The following is an 11,715-nucleotide window of genomic DNA, read 5'->3' on the forward strand; positions in this document are numbered from 1 at the left end:
CTGGTTCTGAACTGCGAGCCGATGCAAGTTAATCGTGTTTACACGCTATGAAAAAGCCGATGCTGAATCGGCTCGCGGTTCAGAACCGCGAGCCGATTCAAAAGCCAATTAAGTGTAAACACGGTAATACTGGAAATAAAGATGAGGCAACGCTGGATACTGCGTCCCTTGGCCATGGACGCGTCATTTCAATTACGTCACAATGGTAAAGTTCAGAGGCCCAGTCTGCTCAACATGACAGACTAGATTCTCATTTTTAAACTTCAAAATATGTGAATTTTAACGATTTTTGCTCTAGATGTCTGATTTGGTTAATAATAGCAATATTGACTGGCCTGGGGCGAAATGACATATATCGCCCTCACTAAATTGATATCACCTTCGTCTACGACTCGGGCGATATAAATCTAGTTTGGGCGATTTATTTCGTATCACCCCAGGCCCGTCAATATTGCTTTATTAGCAAATAATTAGAAGGTGATGGGCAAATTATCACTTTCGAGACAACCGATATCCATCTGTCTCTAAAAGACGAAAATTTATTTAAAACGAAAATTCAAGGTTTCATTTGAAAAAAAATTCATCGAGACTGTGTATACAAGCATCTAGATCTTGCTCCAGCAAGATTTATTTTGACCTCATAAGGGAATTTTTCCATTATTTCTAATGATGATGATGATATTAATAATAGTATAATAATTACATTTTTAAAGAGCTTATGACTTTATGTTTCTAAGCCCTTGACATTGTAATTAAGAGAAAGAATTTGTAGTAAACACAGATTTCATGAGGACAAATTCTGTAAAACCTAGGTTAATTGTCACCATAACACCTTAGAAACCAGAACTTGTATAGTTACATAAACTAAATCTCGTTTTTTAAGGAAATTTTATCTTCATATTTTGTATAATCGTGATAATGTTGTTATAAGGTATTCTGATGTCTGCACTCAATAACATAGATTTTGCATGATTATAATTCTATTCAAAAGAAAATATAGACCATTTAAATTGTTTCATTTTGATGATATAGTTTCTTTATAAATATTCATATTTTTCAATTTGTAAGGTCTTTCATACTGTAAAGTGGTCCGACAGCACTCGAGTGCCTTCGATTACAAGTGTGCTATACCTCATGGATACCATTCTTTGTTTAATAAGCCAGTTCGTAGTTCCACTCTGCGCATGATCAGAAGATTCTGCGCATGATCAGAGGAATGTCATTGGTAGTCGAGTGACATGGTGGTTCAAATTTTAATGAGATAAGCACCAACTTTGATATCTTGATTATTTATATATCTTTTAAATTTGTGTATTTCATTTACATCCACAAAAATAACAATGCGCCCACGAACGACTGGTATTTTACAGTTTGCCAAGTACATTGTACAACATGCTATGATATTAATTCAAGGTAGAAGTGCAACAAAGACCTTCATAGGCCCGTGTTCTGAAGTCGTGTTTAACTTAAACTCAGGTTCAAAGTTGCGGTTTATGTATGGAAAGCAAATTGTTACATAAATCACTACTGACGGTAGAGATATCATACTTCAGCTCATTCGGCTCTCAAATCATCCATAATTGTATAGGAAGCATAAATGGATGATTGTCTCCACCAGCGATGATTCAGAAAAGAGCACAATATTACATAAGAAACATTCAACTTAATACAAATTTTGACACTTTTGGCTTTCCATGATTTTAGCACAGAGTTAGACCAAAACCTGACTTCAGAATACGGGCCATAGAGTGTTCATTGGTGTGCTTTCTATACAGTCACCTGGTCTATTCTATTTCTTCATCCTGCTAAGTATACAAGGCATGCTTACGCAATATCTTGCTTTGAAATCTGCCTATCATAATGAAAGAAATTCAAGGTCATTTGACCAAAATGTCCATAAAGTAACTACAAATTGGTTTATTGACCGTTATGTATAAGAATTGTAAGAGAAATTACATTCATCCGTGTAGATTTTTTTCTCTAAGAATTTCATTGCGTAATATGAATATTCCAGAATGCCTCAAGCTATAAGGCTGAGTAATGTCTGGTATTTCTGTAATTTGTAAAGACAGACATTAGAGACTGCTAAGCAAAGGAAAGGACAATAGGATTAGCTATGTTAACATTATTAATTTCACTGAGGTCATTCTAGAGTCTTTTAGAATTGGACTATTCAAAATAGGAGAAAATTCTTTTTAATGACGATACTGGTAGCTTCCAGAATGGTGGAAATTTATATTAATGACCTGGTAGTTTCTTAAAAATCATCATATCACATCAGAATTCAGAGTTTCACACCAGACTTTATGTCAGAGCATAGTTTTCAACTCTAATACAACGTTTATCTTCTGTGGAATTATTTAGCACATCATCAAGGAACTGTTTGCAGTTAGTTTGAGAGAGATCAAATTCTCGAGTTCTCATCGAGATCATCATTCTGTTCTAAAGAATATTTTGTCAACCCATGGATTCCTGAAATCGACTGTTTATCATCAACTTGGTATTCTGAAGTCGGATTTAACTTAAACCCATGTTTTAAGTTGTGGTTTAAGTATGGATAGCCATATATTGTTACATGAATCACTAACAGTAGATATATCATATTTTAGCTCATTTAGCTTTCAAATCATTCATAATTGTCTAGAAAGTATAAATAGATCATTGTCTTCAACATTGTCTTCACCAGTAAAGAATCAGGAAATAGCACAGTTAATATAAGAAACATTCAACTTGATAAAAATTTTGACACTTTTGGCTTCCCATTATTTTAGCACAGAGTTAGACCATGGTCTAAGTTAAACCTGACTTCAGAACACGAGCCAGTGACTCTAATCACCCATCGCATTTTAACATCACTCTTCGCCAGTCAGCTTGGACATTATTTGGATTTAATGCTGGAATATTCATTTTTGGATTAACCAGACCTGATTCTTCAAGATATGTAAGATAACTCAGTATTTTGTTTTATTATTTTTGTAATTTGTTGTATGTAAATACATGAGAAAGAAGATCGTAACATTGCGTATAAATTGTTATTATGTAGATATATTTCTAAATGGAGAGCGAATATTAAAGAGTGTTTTTAATTACAAAAAGGAGATTGATTTTAATTCATATTAAATTAGGCATTTTATTTATCACACTTACTATTTAATATGTATTTAATATTCTCTCTTCTTAATCCTATACTCAACATGTTGTCAATGTTTTATGTTAGATTTTATTGTATATGTTTTCTTTGGTTCAATGTACAGTGAAGATGTAAAAAAAACCCCCAATATTTGTAGATAATTAAACATGCATACATATTTTTGTTTCATGTCTTCGCACGCGATATTTATTTTGAAACTGTGCAGCTAGGGAGTGTTATAGAGTGTTAGCTGAAGAGTGTTTAGTGACCATTTTTAAATGTATTGTATTGTATAATGAGTTTTTATTCTTAAGGTTGCCTCTAATTCTCTTTCCAGTTTCAACCTCTTGCTTTCCCTTTTCTTTCGACTTATCCATATTCTTCCCCTTTTCTCATCATTTTCCTCTCCTCTCTCCTCTTTCTACCTTATCTTTCACTCCCCCTATTCTTCATTGGTGACACCTTGTACTAATTGTGTCACGGGTTTTGGCATTTATGATACTTATGATACATTTCTTTTTCATCTGTATTAATCTGTATTGTATTTTTTTTATAATGTTTACTTAATATTTTTTTATGTTTCTATTTGTACATGTACTTTTCAGCCTTTGGCTGCTTGTGATTGTATGTTTATAAATTATATTTTCTGGATTCATAAAAATGAATTTAAATAATTCCCTCATAAAAGGGGGAGTTTACCCTGAAAAGTTTATTGTAAAAATTGCTAAAATAGCAAAAAAAAATATTGGTGAAGGCTTGAGGAAAATCCATCTGATTTTTAAAAAAGTTATGAGAAGTTTATTGTTTATTTGTGACGTCATATTATGCGAACAGCCTTCCCATGAATCGTATGGTGAATAAACAAATCAATGAAATATAATTTTTTTAAATTGGAAGTGGTTATATTGTAATTTCAGAATACCAACAGACAAATTATTTCACGCACGTTCTTGAAAGGAACAAAAAAATAATCATCAGGAACCATTAAAAAAGTTAAAATTTATGCATTTTATATTACTTAACATATGGAGCAGCCGAACGTATATGATGTCACAAATTAAACAAAAACTTACAATTCTAATAACTTTGTTTACCTTTGATAGATTTTTCTGAAATTCGCACCCTTATTTTTTTTACTTTACTCAGATTTTTACAACAAATTTTGATCATCTTAATTTATTTTCATGAATTCTATAACTTGACCTGAGATACGCATAGTCACTGGAATGAACATAATTCGTTTATCTTCAACTATTTGCTAAGGAAAACGGTATTGGCAATTATTTCTTACATTGATGAAAAGTTACAACTGGACTTTTTTTAATCCGTGTAATTTTTTCCTGCCATAGCAATCTTGATCGAATATGGGCAAAACAAATAAATCACACACACTAAAAATACATGTCAAGGGCTACAAGGCCGTCTTTTGTTCATGTCTTTAAAATGTTAATATTTAAGAGTTTTTTCTTGTCAAAAACGTTTCTATGGTATTTTTTCCGTTTAATGCGGAAAAATAGTCCAGCAGATTGTTTGAGTTTTTGAAGTGGACTCAGTCCGTGGCGGCATCAGTCGGGAATTAACAAGGGTGGTGATAGGTAAAGTCGAGCCTCCTCTGACGCTGTGACATGTCACGACTTCATTCCACTCTCAGTGTGACTGTGTATCTCACCACCCAAAGAAACTCTTGTATCTTGTCTTACATTCAACTATTTTGACCGTGTGAAGAAGAATGAGGCAGTTAACATTATTTTTCACTTTTTTCTTTCTGTTTTTTGAAGACCAAAAATACTATTCGGACATATACAGAGAACCAATTCACTGCCGACATATTATTTATTTTATGGCTGGAAAAATATGCTATAAAGATTGTATTCAGGAATTCGTCATTTAACAGTCATTATCCCAGCAGGGAGTTCAAGTTGTTAGGACCTCCAATAGCTTTTTTAATAGCGATGGCCGCTCGGTAGGTGTCAGGATATAGAGGCGCGGTTAAGGAGACAGGGGACTACCATAGATGAATTAGTTCGGGTTGCAAATATGACCGAATCATATCTTATTCATTAATCCCCATCGTATTTTTAATTTGAAATATTTCAGGAGATGGTTGCCCGAACCTCGTTCACAACCGCCGCTGCTTGATGCCCGAAAAACCCTAAGGATAGAGAAAAAACTCTGTCAGGCAAAATAGCCAGAATCTAAAACTTTTATTGATTAAAGTCTCGGATTTTTTTTAATGATGCGTTATCCCATGAAACCGCTTCAAAATCATGGATGCATTCCTCTACCTACGAACGGCTTTACGACTGGAACACGTTCTGAGATGCATTATGATTATTAGGCCTATCATTCAGCACTAGCATGACTAGAAAGAGTCAAAGGACATGCGTATATAGTCACACATAACTTACAAAAAAGCTTTACATGTAGAATCAAATTATTTTTCCTTATTTTCTTTATCTTTTTATACCTTCCTCTTTCCCATTTCATCCTCTCCATTTCCCTTCTTATCATTTTTCTTGGGGGGGGGGGGGGGGTGGCAAGACCCCTTTGGCCCCATGGGTCCGCGCATGGAGTGCCGCACCCAGCTACGATTGGCATTAGGCCATTATTGAGTTGATAACCAATGTTAAAGCAATGAAAAGCTGGTCATGATAAAATAACCCCATGCTACTTCCAATGATAATGGTCAACATCAACCCATCGTCGATCATCCCAACAGGGGTCGGGCAGCACTGGGGACGTTCCGCTGGTAGCCATGGTCAAAAACCCTGACCATTTCGCTGCTCCAATTCTTTAAAACGGTGCGGTATTTTTATTCCTCCCCAAGACAATTCGCAACCACAGAAAACGTTATAAGTTATAATTCTAATGATTTGATATGACACGACATATCAGATGAATATTACAACGCCCGATGTTAATCTATCACGTTCTGCCAATTCGAAGATTCTAGCGAAGATGTAGCATACAGTAAATTTTAGGAAAAGCTGTCAGCGGGTTTTGATATGAAACAAATGAAAAAGAAACTAAATGAAATAATTGTATAGAATCGACACATTAATCACAGATTTTCACATATTATGCAACCGATCTGACTGAGATTACTCTTTTCAGACTATTCCTTTCATTGAGCATCTTTCTTTCATTTCGACGTAAGCTATGCTTATCCCCCCCCCCCTAAAAAAAACCCCGTCAGTGCTCGGCTTTACATGAAAATGTGCCCTTATTTGTGTCGCCAGATTGAGAAGACTTTATCTGGTTATTCACTAAAATATATATCAACAAATTTCTTAATTTCTTCATAATTATATGCCCAAGCTCACCCCAATAAGAAAGCTATTATTCTTAGTTGGTCAAACTAGGGCCATTCTTATTTGAAAGACCGAGATGATTTGACTCGCGAAATTATCGCGATCTTTCTTCCTCCTGATTCACACTGGAGCAAAATATCGGATCTTTCTGGACCCGTAAAAACATTGCGGTCTTTTGGACACGAGTGCGCTTGCCAAAATGATTATTTACCCGCATCCTGCTTGCTTTGCCTATTGGAAAAAAAATATAATAAAATCATCGCGGAGTTTGGGATCATTGCATTTACACTATCATTTCATCGCGATTAAATTACTCGCGATGATAGCAGAAACCGCAAGATGACTCGCGATGTTTCGTGCGGTCTTCATCGCGGAGTTTCGTGCGGGTTTTTCTGTTACCCTTCAGTAAAACCCACAAGAATCATCGCGATGATTCACTTCCAGTGTGAATACTCCCGCTGATATTTTTCATTACTTCTCACCCTAAATAAAAGAAAAGCAAACTTATTCAAAAAAATGTGAAAAGTAAATGAGAAAGAAACCATCAATACCAGACATGGAAGAGCAAAGGAAAGTCTCAATTTCTTCAATCGAAGAAACCGTGGGAAGAAATAGAAGCAGGGCGTGCAGGATATCCTTTTATTCCCTGCAGGAAGAATCGATAGAAAAGGTATAAAAACAAAAATAAAATTAAAATAAAGCGAGGCAAATCCAGGGGACTACTGAGCGAATATCCGTATAATCTTGTAATTTTATAAGTAATGATTTAATCCGGCAGTGTAAAATTATTCACCTTTCGTGACCGTGAAAGAGATGTATCTTATAAAATGAATGTAGGCCTCCAAAGTAAAAAGTCATACTTGGGAGCCATGGACCAATAGGTGCAGTGTTTGTTCAAGCAGTTAAAAAGATGATTAAATTATCCGACTAAAGGTAAAATCACGGAAAGTTACATCAAAATGATGTCAATAAGAAAAAAAGACACCATAACATCCAATATTGCCGTTCAGACTTACGTATTGCTATTTGGCCTGGAACAACATGGGCGTATGAGCATGAGGGTCGGAGTTAATTTGGTAAATAAAAGTATGGCCCCTGATAAACATGCGTCGGGTTTGAAGCCTCCTCTGACGCAGGCTTTGAAGCCGCCTTCACGCCTGTAATTCGAAGCCGCCTCGAGATCATTATCCCCTGATACACATAGCCTGACATGTCTTAGATCTGCAGTTGTGCTCCTTCACATAAGCCGGCTTCACGTCGCCCAATCAAGTGACACGAGTCACCTGACTTTAATGTCAAGATCCTACTTTGTTCAATTGCACAAATGTGCACGTCCGGTTTGTTAGCTTTTTTTTCAGTGGTCAAGCCGGCCTGAGTCCAGAAGTGATGCACAGTGCAGTGGCGTACCGTGGGTCACGGCATGGTGGGGGGGGGGGCAGCCATAATTTTGAGACACTTAGTGGGCGCGCGAAGAGCGCTCAATTGCAATGTATACTGACCTAATAGATAAATTTTAAGGACAGTGCCATTAAACTGTTAAATTGATATTATCTCACTGATCAAATAATGCGAGGGAAAGCGCGAGCTTAATTTTTTTTTTCATATTCAGACCTAAAAAGGGACATTATATAAGCAATTGTTGTAATCATGATACGTATCTGTCTCGCTAAACAAACAATACGAGCCCGAAGCGCGAGCTGAAATCTATGTATATATTGACCCCAAACAGGGACATAGCAAGGACTATTTTTAGGAATCCATTAGGAGTATACATATTTTACCATAGTCATCTAATGCGAGTGACAAGCGCTTGCTAATTTTGTTAGAATTACATTGAACACATGAAGTACATTTTGTAATCATTGTAATCATGATTAACGTACACATCTCACTAATCAAATATTGTGAGCGCCAAGCGTGAGCTGAAAATTTGGGAATTCAGACCTGTAGAGGGGTATTGTAAGGCTTGTTTGTAGGAATTCACGAAGATACGTATTTCACTATTAAACCAAATGATGGGAGCGCGAAGCGCGAACTGATTTTTTTATATTCAGATCAGAAAAATGGGCATTCACTTTAAGTGGTGCCCCACCAATGCCTTGACCCACGGTACGCCACGGTAACTCCCCCTTCTTGTTTTTCATCTGGTTGTTGATGCTAATCACCTTCTTCTTATTCATCTATTTTTGTTTCGGTGGTTATCTTCTTCTTGGTTTGTTTTCTTCTTCTTTCTTCTTCTAATATGTAGTTAACAGGAGGGGTGTAGCCATGCATGGCTTTGGGAACGATTTCTACTGGGGTGCTGATGTAAACTTATAAAGCAAAAAAAAAGAAAAGAAGAATGGTTTCACTACAAAATGGAGGTTATTTTGGTCGCGAGAAATTTTTAAAGGAAAAGGGGTTTTACTACAAAATGGGGGTCATTTTGGATCCGAGAAATTTATAAAGCAAAAAAAAAAAAACAAAAAAACTCACCACAAAATGAAGGGCATTTTGTTACATTTCTCCAATTTCTCACACTTTCCAAAATTACAGCGAGTGCTGCCTATGAAGCCCTGTATCGGCCGCACAGAAACGCTGTTAGCGTAACATTGCGCTAACAAAGGGCCCTGTGTTACAACCGGTAATGTCGCCGCGATGGCTGTCAAAGTAATGCATCATTTACATCTGGGATCAACGCTTGACATCAAAATCTTCATTATTCATTAACAAATCAGCTACTAACAAAATGGGTAGAATGACCACAAAGAAAGCACAGAAAGCACTGTTAAGGCGCCCAACGGCGCGCCGTTGGGCGCGAGTGTTGTTAGGGAGTTTGAGTTAGGCAAAATCTTATCATACCTTGTGTATTTCGTTTTTTGCAAACATTGAAGGTATCTTGATGGATATGGGTACACTGGCAGGTGGAAATGGTTTGATTATGAATAATACATTACCTATTTTGTCATTTAATAAATCATTTAAACCGCCATGAGTAGGCAGGTATTATGTCTTTATTCATGCCCTTCCGATTTCTCATCAGGCTAATTCGATTAAAACCACTGTGCTCTTCAGTGACCAGAGGATGCGACTTGTAATATTAATCGGATCCCAGAGGGGGCAATTCTGACGTAAGATGGACTTCCGAGGAGTTTTTCTCAGTGAAAGATATCAATTTTTCATAGTAAAGCCTAATCAATTGTACATATAATTTCTCCTTGTTTTATCTTTTATACAATATATATCAAGATGTATGGAACAAAACATATTGTAAATGTTAGAAATGGACATAAATGAAATGAAATAAATCTAGTTTTATTGAATCCCCTCAAGACTTCACGTTCCGATTCCAATTCATCACTCGATAATGTCGATGCACGTGACCCAGAGTGTAGTGTGAAGGTTTGAAGGGTATAAACTAAAATGTATTTCACTGAATAGCTTTACTGAATTTACAACAAAATTTAGTTCGATCGGGTGCTGAAATAAAATATTTTCATATTTATGTCCGGTTTATGCAAAATTCCTTCTCAAGCATGAAAATGGGCCTAAGATTAAAAGATGTTATCTTTGTCAGGAGCTTATTGCCAAATCTGTGATGTAGATTTTCAAAGTACTATTTTACAGATATAAATAAAATATTGTCGAAACAGGGCGTCACATGCTACGTACATTCAGTATCTAGCGAACGAAAAAAAAATGCCAGATTTAGATTTAAGCGGGCGAAAACAAATCCTTTGAAATTTTTTTATTGTTGACAAATTGAAATATTACATGATACCCCAATCTAATTCATATACATCACCCATGATCAAAGCTTCAGACAGGCTTTAACAACACAGTGCGTCCAATACAATAATCTTTATTTACCAAATCGTCAATTTTTTGTGTATCTCTTTGCTACGCCTAACTTAGTGGCCCGAATTCACAAAGGTGGATTCTGCAAAATCCACGGATTAATCCACGGATTTTGCAGAGTCCACCTTTGTGAATTCGGGCCATTAAGTCTAGCTTTTGCTCCCATGTTCGTGACACTGGGAAAACATATCGTAGGAGATGCAAGGTCACCTTAAGGCCATACGCCCCTCGTGGCAACGTCCTTCTGAATAATATTGTACATTTGTGAAGGCACCGAATTTTTCACCCCTTTTCCTTCGTCGATGGTTTTCTTTATGGGGGGGGGGGGGGGGGTGAACAGAGACCCCAAAACTCCCATTAACACACCAAGGTATTGGAGGATAACCCCCAAGTGAAAATCTCATGGAACACATCTCCCCTGATGAAATACCCTTCCCAGCCCGAGGACACGAACCGATAACGCCAGTCACCATGATCCGCACGTTTTTTTTTGGGGGGGGGTATCTGACAGACTCATGTCTACCAGTTACAGATCAGTGTTAGAGTACATGAGGCAAATATCGATGGAAACTTGCAAACAACGTTAAATTTCGTCAGTGACTTTCACTTACTAATACTAATTGCTCTCAGCTGATCAGATTTAAGGATTTGCAGTAGTTGATAGCATTGTTTTTCGTTAAAATCACTGACAACACTTTTCATGGAACACTTCCAAGATCACAGACGAGTAAGTCCATCTCGATGATTGAGGAAATTCATTTCCATAGTTACCGAATCACGTGTCTTTATGATACCAAGCAAATGGGTATAAGAAAAAGATAAATGAATATTGAATAGAAATTTAACATAGTTATATCATATTAGTTAATTTTCTTCACAAAATTGAAAATTATCATGTCTTCCCCGCCCCCATACCAAGCTTAATCGTCGAACGCCAGTCCTTCCCGAAATTAAAGCAAAGTACAAAAATGAATGTCAAAAGATGCTTAATCATTATTGTCAGCATATCCAGAGAACATGTTTTTAAACCAGTGACGGATCTACGGGGGTGGGGGGGGGGGCGTGCAGGCGATTTGATTCCCCTTTTTTCTCGAGTCAACCCCTTCTTTGTGCTTTTAAAGAGCCTTTGACGTGGGAAGTGGCGGGAGAGGGGGCGCACAGGGCAGGTGGGGACAACTCCACTCCCGATATTTTCAAAATTTCCCTTTTTATAGCAAATTTTCAATGATTAGATCCTTCTTTTACAATTCAAACATAAACAAATTACCAACAAAATTATCTTGTGGAAAGCTCGGCCGCCTTGCTACTTTAATTACACTATTGTCTTTGAAGTTCAAAGACAATAGTGAAATTGAAGTATACGAAAAATGTTCAACATTTTTCGTATACTTGATGGAACAACAGACAAGCAATCATTTATGATAATCAATAAAATGA

This window comes from Lytechinus variegatus, chromosome 10 (genome assembly GCF_018143015.1).
Source record: "Lytechinus variegatus isolate NC3 chromosome 10, Lvar_3.0, whole genome shotgun sequence".
Classification (NCBI taxonomy): domain Eukaryota; kingdom Metazoa; phylum Echinodermata; class Echinoidea; order Temnopleuroida; family Toxopneustidae; genus Lytechinus; species Lytechinus variegatus.